Source organism: Lepidothrix coronata, unplaced genomic scaffold, assembly GCF_001604755.1.
Source record: "Lepidothrix coronata isolate B3197 unplaced genomic scaffold, Lepidothrix_coronata-1.0 Scaffold154, whole genome shotgun sequence".
Classification (NCBI taxonomy): Eukaryota; Metazoa; Chordata; class Aves; order Passeriformes; family Pipridae; genus Lepidothrix; species Lepidothrix coronata.
In genome coordinates, this window is record NW_016690334.1 from 1752639 (window position 1) to 1759895 (window position 7257).

A 7257-nucleotide genomic window follows, 5' to 3' on the forward strand; every position below is an offset into this window, starting at 1 on the left:
TGGGACATCTTGATGTCTGGCCCAACCAGCAAACGCCTGCTGATGCCCTTGGGCCGTGGCCTGGCACCCTCTGCCCATGACCTGGCACCCTTCACTATGGCCTGGTGCCAGCTGCGAGGGGAGATGAGGATCCCCACCGGCCTCTGTCCGCCTGCCTTCTCCCTGCTCCTTCACCTTCACGTGTCTCTGCCTCCTCCTTCCACCACCACAGTCAATGTGTCCTCACTTGGCTCCAAAAATAACCCCTTGGAAGAGGACAGCCGTTCCCAAACAGCACTGCCGTGCCGGGGCTCTGGCTGATGCTCCCCAAGCCTGGGGGAGGAGATGCTCCCAAAACTCCTGGATCAACCAGACACAACCCCGTCTCAGTGCCCGCGGGCCATCGGCGCATGGCTGAGCACCCATTCCTCACTCTCCTTGTCCTGCCATGCCCCAGCTCCCCTGCCCAGTGCTCCAGCCCTCTTCCCAGTATGGGATGATCCCACTGGAGATCTGCTGCCTGAATTACCAGCGTGGCCAGGCTGCAGAGGCACCACCTGGGCGCACAAACCTCCTGCAAAGCCCTACACAAAGAGAAACCATCAGGAGTGAAGGCAGAGCATCCTGCCTCGCTCTCCAAGCTGGATTTGGGCTTGAAGATGCAGCTTTTGCCAGCAGCCACTTCTCTGGGATGTTTCTCTCCCAGGGATCCTGCTGGAGAGGCTTTTCCAAGGATGGGTGTTGCCTGCACATTGTCTCCTCCGTGGCAGGCAGCCAACCCTTGGGTGGCTGACACACACTGCCCAAGAAGGATGGGAAGGAGGGATCCCTCAACCCAGCACAGGCATGAAGGGAGGACAGAGGGACCATGGACTGATCTGCACCATTTCGAGCCCAGGGAGGGCTCACCGCTCCTGCTGTGCCATTCCAGCAGGACACCAGGCTGTTCAGAGCTTTCCATGGCCATGCCAGGTGGGATAGAGCCTGGGTGGGAACATAGATTGCTTGTGAGGGGCTCAGAGGACGTTTCTCTGTTGTTTGAGGAGAGAAAAAGCCTCAGAGCCCTCCCCTGGGTGGTGGAGGTCCCAGCCTGGCTGGGAGGCAACTCCCACCCCGTGGCATCTCCAAGGGACATCCCTGGCTTTCCCGTTGCCTCTGGCTGCCCCACACAGTCATTTATCTCCTGACAAGCCTGCCCAGGGAGGACAGCAGCTGAGTGCTTAATTACAAGGCTTTTTTTCCTTTTATTTTTTTCCCCATCACTACCATACAGAGGGAGCCAACAGCCTTTATTTCTGCAGAGGCACGGGGGAGATCCTGCTGGTGCAGCAGGAGCCAGCCAGGGCTCTGCAATCCCTGGATGCTTGTCCCTGTTAGAGTGACTGGAAGGTCCCTCGGTCCCCCCTTGCCTGCAGCACCTACATTTCGAGCCCCACAACAAAGAGCTACCCTGCTCAGCCCTCCCTGCCCATGAGGGACCCCTGGTCCCAAACCATTCCATAACCCAGGGTGGCCCCAGGCCAGAGAAGGGAGAGATGCTGCAGAAAAAGAAAAAAAAAACAGCTTGGGAACTCCTCTTCCTCTTTCTTCCATCAGGACATGGAGCCAAAAACCAGGAAGGAAATTAAAGAATGGGGTAAGGTCCCCACTGAGAAACCTTCCCCCACAGAGGGGCTCAGGGAAGGAGATGGGGAAGGAGAGGCTGCTTTCCGCAGCAGCCTCTGCTTGCTTTTCCCCGGTGGGAATTAATTTTATCCCAAGCCCGGCAGTGGATAAATTCATTGCTGAGAAACCTTGAGAGAGTGTCAGATAGAGAGCTGGGGGGGTAGATGAAGATAAACCAGCAGCTGGATGGGTACCTGTGGGAGAGGGCTGCATGGCAGGGGAAGCATGCAGATCCACCAGGAAATGCTCCATGTAAAGGATGTGGCTGGAGAATTCCCCCCTGCAACTGGGGCCAGGGAGGAGGAGCCGGACTGGGGATGGACATGGTGTTGCAACCTGGTGTCTCCTCAGCTGTGAGCAATATCCACTGTGAGAGCTGACACCAACCCCTGCCTCAGCCACAGCATGGCCAAGAAAACAAAGGAATGGGAAAACCACCCACAACCCCCCCAGCTCTCAACAGGGGCTGCCATAGGTGGCAAACACAGCCAGTCGTACACCTCTGGTGACAATGGGGACAAGACACCAGGACAGAGGGAGCCCATGTCCCCCAGGCTGGGTCTGTGCCCTCCCTCTCCCCAAAGGAGGACCCCAGAGATGCCCTGCACTTGCAAGGGACAGCTCAGGGACACAGAGTGACCACCACCACAACCTCAATCCATCGGCCACCACACGGGGACCACCCGGCTCTGCCAGCCCCAAATTTACCAGCATGGCCCTGCCCAAACAGCAGCGGTTTCCTGCCTGGCTCGGCGCTACCCCGATAATAAAGATGATGGTTAAATATTTAATTATCTGCAGTAATTACCCACAAAACATCAATCACTGGCAGCTGCTGCCCAGCCGCCTTGCCCAGAGGGACATGAGGTGTCTTGGGGCCAGTGCTGTGTCTCCATGGACTCCTAAGGGCTGCAGGATGTAGCTGGGGACAGTCACTGGCATCCATCCCCACTTCCCAAATTCCCTTACTGCCACCCAGGAGGGCCCAAACCCCCTGGCACCATGGGCTGGAGCTGCTAGGGAAACTCCCAAGCAAATCCCTCTCTTCTCATATTAACAAGCTGTTCACCCACATGTTTTGGGATCCTGATCCTCTTCCCACGTACCACCTTGGGCCTTGGGGAGGTCAAACCAGCTTTTCAGCTCACAGTTACTTCCTGCTGCCTGGATTAGAGCTTTTGGAAAAGTTCAGAGGTGCCCCATCCTCCATACTCATCCTCCATCCCTATCTTCACTCTCATCCCCAATCTCCGTGCTCATACTCATCCTCCATGTTCTTCCTCATCTCCTTCCTCCTCACCATCCCCAGCCACCATCTCCATCCCCCAGCCCCAACCTCCATCTCCATTTTCATCCTCCATCCTCATCCCTATTTTCCATCCTCTTCATCTTCCACCACCATCCTCCATCCCCATCCCATGCCAGGGACCATCCCACATGCTGGGTCTCTCCCTCCCTTCCCAGCCATGCTGAATCACATCCAAGGTGTGTGGAGGACCTGGGCACCTGCAGTGCCAACTTAGTGACTGCCAGGACAGACAAAGGACAGACAGACCGCACTGTGCCCCTGTCACACAGCCAGGGCAGGCCCTGCCAGCCAGAGGTGCAAAGCCCAGTCTCTCCATCCTGCCAGGATTTGGGGCTGCTGGTTTCTATCCAGGTGGGCTGTGACCCCGAGGCACCACATTGTGTTTGCCCCCATGTCCCAGCCCTGGGGCTGCCCCACATGGGCTTTGCCCAGCTCAAGGGTTCAGAAGCTCCAGCTCGAAGGGAAAGAAGAAAACAAGGAAAACGAGCAAAAAAAGTGGGGTATCTCACTGAACTGCTTTGGCCCTTTTATTTTCCAACCCAGAACAAGCCCCTTCCCAGCCGGCTCTGCTCAGATTCCCCCGTGGGCCCTGCTCAGCACCCCGGCCATGCCCACAGCCCCCCGGCGCTGAGGCAGCAGCCGCCGCAGGGCCCTGCCGCTGTAATGCGGAGGGAGCCGCTCTCCCGGGGGGAGCAGGGCTGGCAGCGGAGGGCCGGCAGTGACTGGATGCTCTCCCGGGTGCCTGGATGCTCTCCCGGCGTCTCTCCCACGGCGGGGAAAGGCGGCAGCGGTCCCTGGGCATCCTCCCCCCTCCCCGTGCCTCGGCGCTAATTAAAGCCGCCTCCGGCCGGTGCTCCATTAATTCTCGCCACATCCAGCTGCACCAGGCAGGGCGGCCGCGAGCACCCGCGTGCCGGGATGCGGGCACGGGATGTGGGCACGGGATGTGGGCACGGGATGCAGGCGGCGAGCCCAGGACAGTGGCTCCTTGGACCACTCGTGCACTGAGTGTGCCAGAGCTCAGTCTCAACACACCAGGGCCAGCCCGGATGAGGTGAGGACCCTCCAGCTGCTCCAGACAGGGTGAGAGGGGTGATCCCCGTGGTTCCCCCTGCCCGCCAGGATCTCGTCAGGACACACCACTACCCACTGAAATCACAGCCCTGTCCCTGAATCATTTACAGCCCCAGCCCAGGCTGCTCCCTACCCGGGCCGTGGGGACAGCTGGGAGAAGGTCTTTTTTTCAGGACACAAAACATGCCAGAACACCACCGCCAGGCAGTCGGCCTCCTCTAAACACCCGGCTGGAATTACAAGGAGGAAAAGTCCGGAGTTACTGCCATTAATTGGGCTGACCTTCTCCGGAGCTGCCTTCCAGTGCCAAAAACCATGAGTCAGACCTTCAAGAATGAGGAAAAAAGGCAAATCTGGCTTTAAAAGTGCGGCCGACCTGGGGCTCATTAGCGCTGCCCTCCAGCCCCAAGCCACAGGGATCCTGGCCATGGAAAGGGGCAGCAGGAAGGGGTTGGTGACAGTTGATCCCAGCACCTCCATCCCTATTTCCCCGAGCTGAGGGGATCCTGTCCTACGGCTGCCCAGCCAAAATTTGACACCTCACAGACTTTAAAGCAATTAATAAAGAGTATGTGGATGCTGGCTGGGGGGTCAGGAGCTGCGGCTGCCTGTGCATACCTACGTCTGTGCGGATATATATATATATTTTAAAATAGATGAGGAGGCTGTGGAGAAGCTAAACAGTTGCTAAGCAACCGGGCTCCTTCCTGGCTTGGGAATGTAGGGATGGGGGAGCCAGGGGTGGGGACCAGCCCCACACCAGACAAGCACCACGCAGGGGTGCGAGCACAGAGATCCATCAGCTCCCCTGGAGGTGCTCCAGAGTAAAGGGCACGACAGAGGGTGAGGAGCTGGGATTTACTCTTGACCCCAAAAAGACCAAACCCCCCCACAATCTGAACCCCTTGGGCTCCCAGGGGAGGCCAAGCAAGCTTTGCTCTCAGCTCTGGCTGAAGGAGAGCCGATGGGAAAGGAGACCAACCCCAGGACCCCTGCAGTGACCCCATTCCTGAGCCAGGGATGAGGGAAAGGAGGAGCACATCCATGTGACGGCAGCAATCCCCTCATGCTGAGTGGAGAGGCAGCAGGTCCAGGTGATGGGTAACCCTATGGGACCCCCCAGCCCCATGGCCCTCTGGCCACACTCTCCTCAACCCCTTGGGGATGCCCTGCCAGACCTTTCCCAGAGGTGGTTAAATAAGGAAGGAGGATGGAGAAGGGGAGCAGCCACCCCCCAGGTTTTTCATCCTGGGGGCCACTTGCTCTGCTGGGCAAGGAGTCAGGAGGAGGCACAGGCAGCTCCAAGGCCCATCACCACTCTGGGGAGGGGGAGAGTAATAAAACTACTACGAATAAAAGCAATTATTGAGCACATGGAGGAGTGGGGGGATGACTGCCACAATGAGGTCACCTTCCCCAACGGGGACACAATCCCGGCAAACGACTCTGGGGCCGAGTGCTGCAGGTGTGGGGGGTCATGGCCAGTGCAGGGGGAGCATCCAGCTGGGAATCCCCCCCACCATCCCCCCCCATGGCTGGCTGGGTGGTTGTGTAACGGGAGGAGCTATTCCAGGGTTTGAGCACATTATATAAGCCATGGGCCACCTGGCCAGGGAAAACGGGAGCTAGAAGACGGGGAAGAAGAGGAGGAGGAGGAGGAGGAAGGGCTTTGGGGATTGGGGATCCCCCACATCCGGCAGACCCCTGGCAGCCAGGACTAAATCTGCATCCCACAGGCACCCCCTGCCAAGAGGTGTGGAGTGGGCACCCTCTGCTCTCCCTTCCAGCAGCCTCCCAGGACCTGCAGCCACACATCCACCCATGACTGGATCTGCCCCCCAGGGCATGAAACATTTGTTTGGGGGGAAAGCATCATTTTCTTGGCACCAGGGACAAAACCAACCAAGAGCCCTGGTCTCCTCTGCCTTCCTGGCAAAGCCCCCTGCTCACCATCCCCAGTAGCGACCAAGGACCAAAGGCTCCCTTAAAATCTGCCCAACTTCTGGTTCTGAAATCCCCCCACCTCTCCCTCCACATACTGCCAAGATGAGTCCTGGGGCAAGGGAAGGCAGGTGGGATTCAGGGGGGATCCAGAGGGGATTTAGTGGGGAGGCAGGTGAGACGGAGGGGGTGGCATTGTGTGAGAACACGCTGGCAGAGGGAGACAGAGCTATGATGATGTTTGGGCACAAGCACCATGAGCTCCTGTCCCCAAAATCCCCCCCAGCGGGGGTGTCTCTGTGCTCCTGCCAGCAACAAACCCATACACCAGGGCAGAGGGACCAGCCAGGACACAAGCACCTGCACCCTCAGAGAAGGTCCCTGACATTTGTCATCAACCTGAGACACCCTCAAACACTGCCAGCCCCCAGGTGACCCCCCTGCAGCAGCAGGAGCACAGGGAAACAACACATCCTGTCTGAAATCTCTCTCTGGATGGGATGAATGAACCTGTGTCCCCTGAAAGCCACCTGAGCCATGCCCTGACCCCTCTCCACCAGCCCTCTGAAGGGCCATCCCTGGGGACAAACCTCCCCGTCCCAGGAAGGAGAAGCACAAAACACTCCCAAAAGACCAGCGGCTGGGCTGCTGCCGGGGTTCCCCCTGCCAAGCCTTGCCCCTCTTCTTCCCCCACACAAACACTGATGGTTTGAAATCTCATCAGCCAAACCCTCCCCAGCACAGCCTGGGGGTCCACGCTGCAGAGAGGGGGACTTTGGAGCCGTTGTCTTGGCCTCATCTCCCACCTGCACCACACAAGGCACCAGCACCTGCTGAGGGCTCATCGCTGTCCTGTCCCTCCCAGACAAAACCCCACTGCTAGGGGTCATCCACTGTCCCCCTTCCAGCCTGTCTCCCCACATGGAGCAGAGGGAGGTGTGTGACTCCCAGCCACCCCCCAGCACCGAGGAGCACCTGACACGTCCCTGGACCCCCCGTGCCCCATAAAAGCATCTCATCTCCAGACTCCTCACACCATCTTGGACCCCCTAAAGCATCAAGCCCCGCGGGGAGACACCCCTGTTACACACCTCCCCGTGGGATCCCCAGCTGCTCCAGCACCCACGAAGCGCTGCACTCCTCACCATCCTTTCCACCCGTGCCCCTTTGGGGACCCCAATTCCCACCCACCCCCCCCCAGGACCAGCCCAGCCCCAATCCCCATCCCTGGAGGTCCTCACTCCCCTGCCCGCGGCGAACATAACCCCATGGGGGGGGGGGGGGGGGGA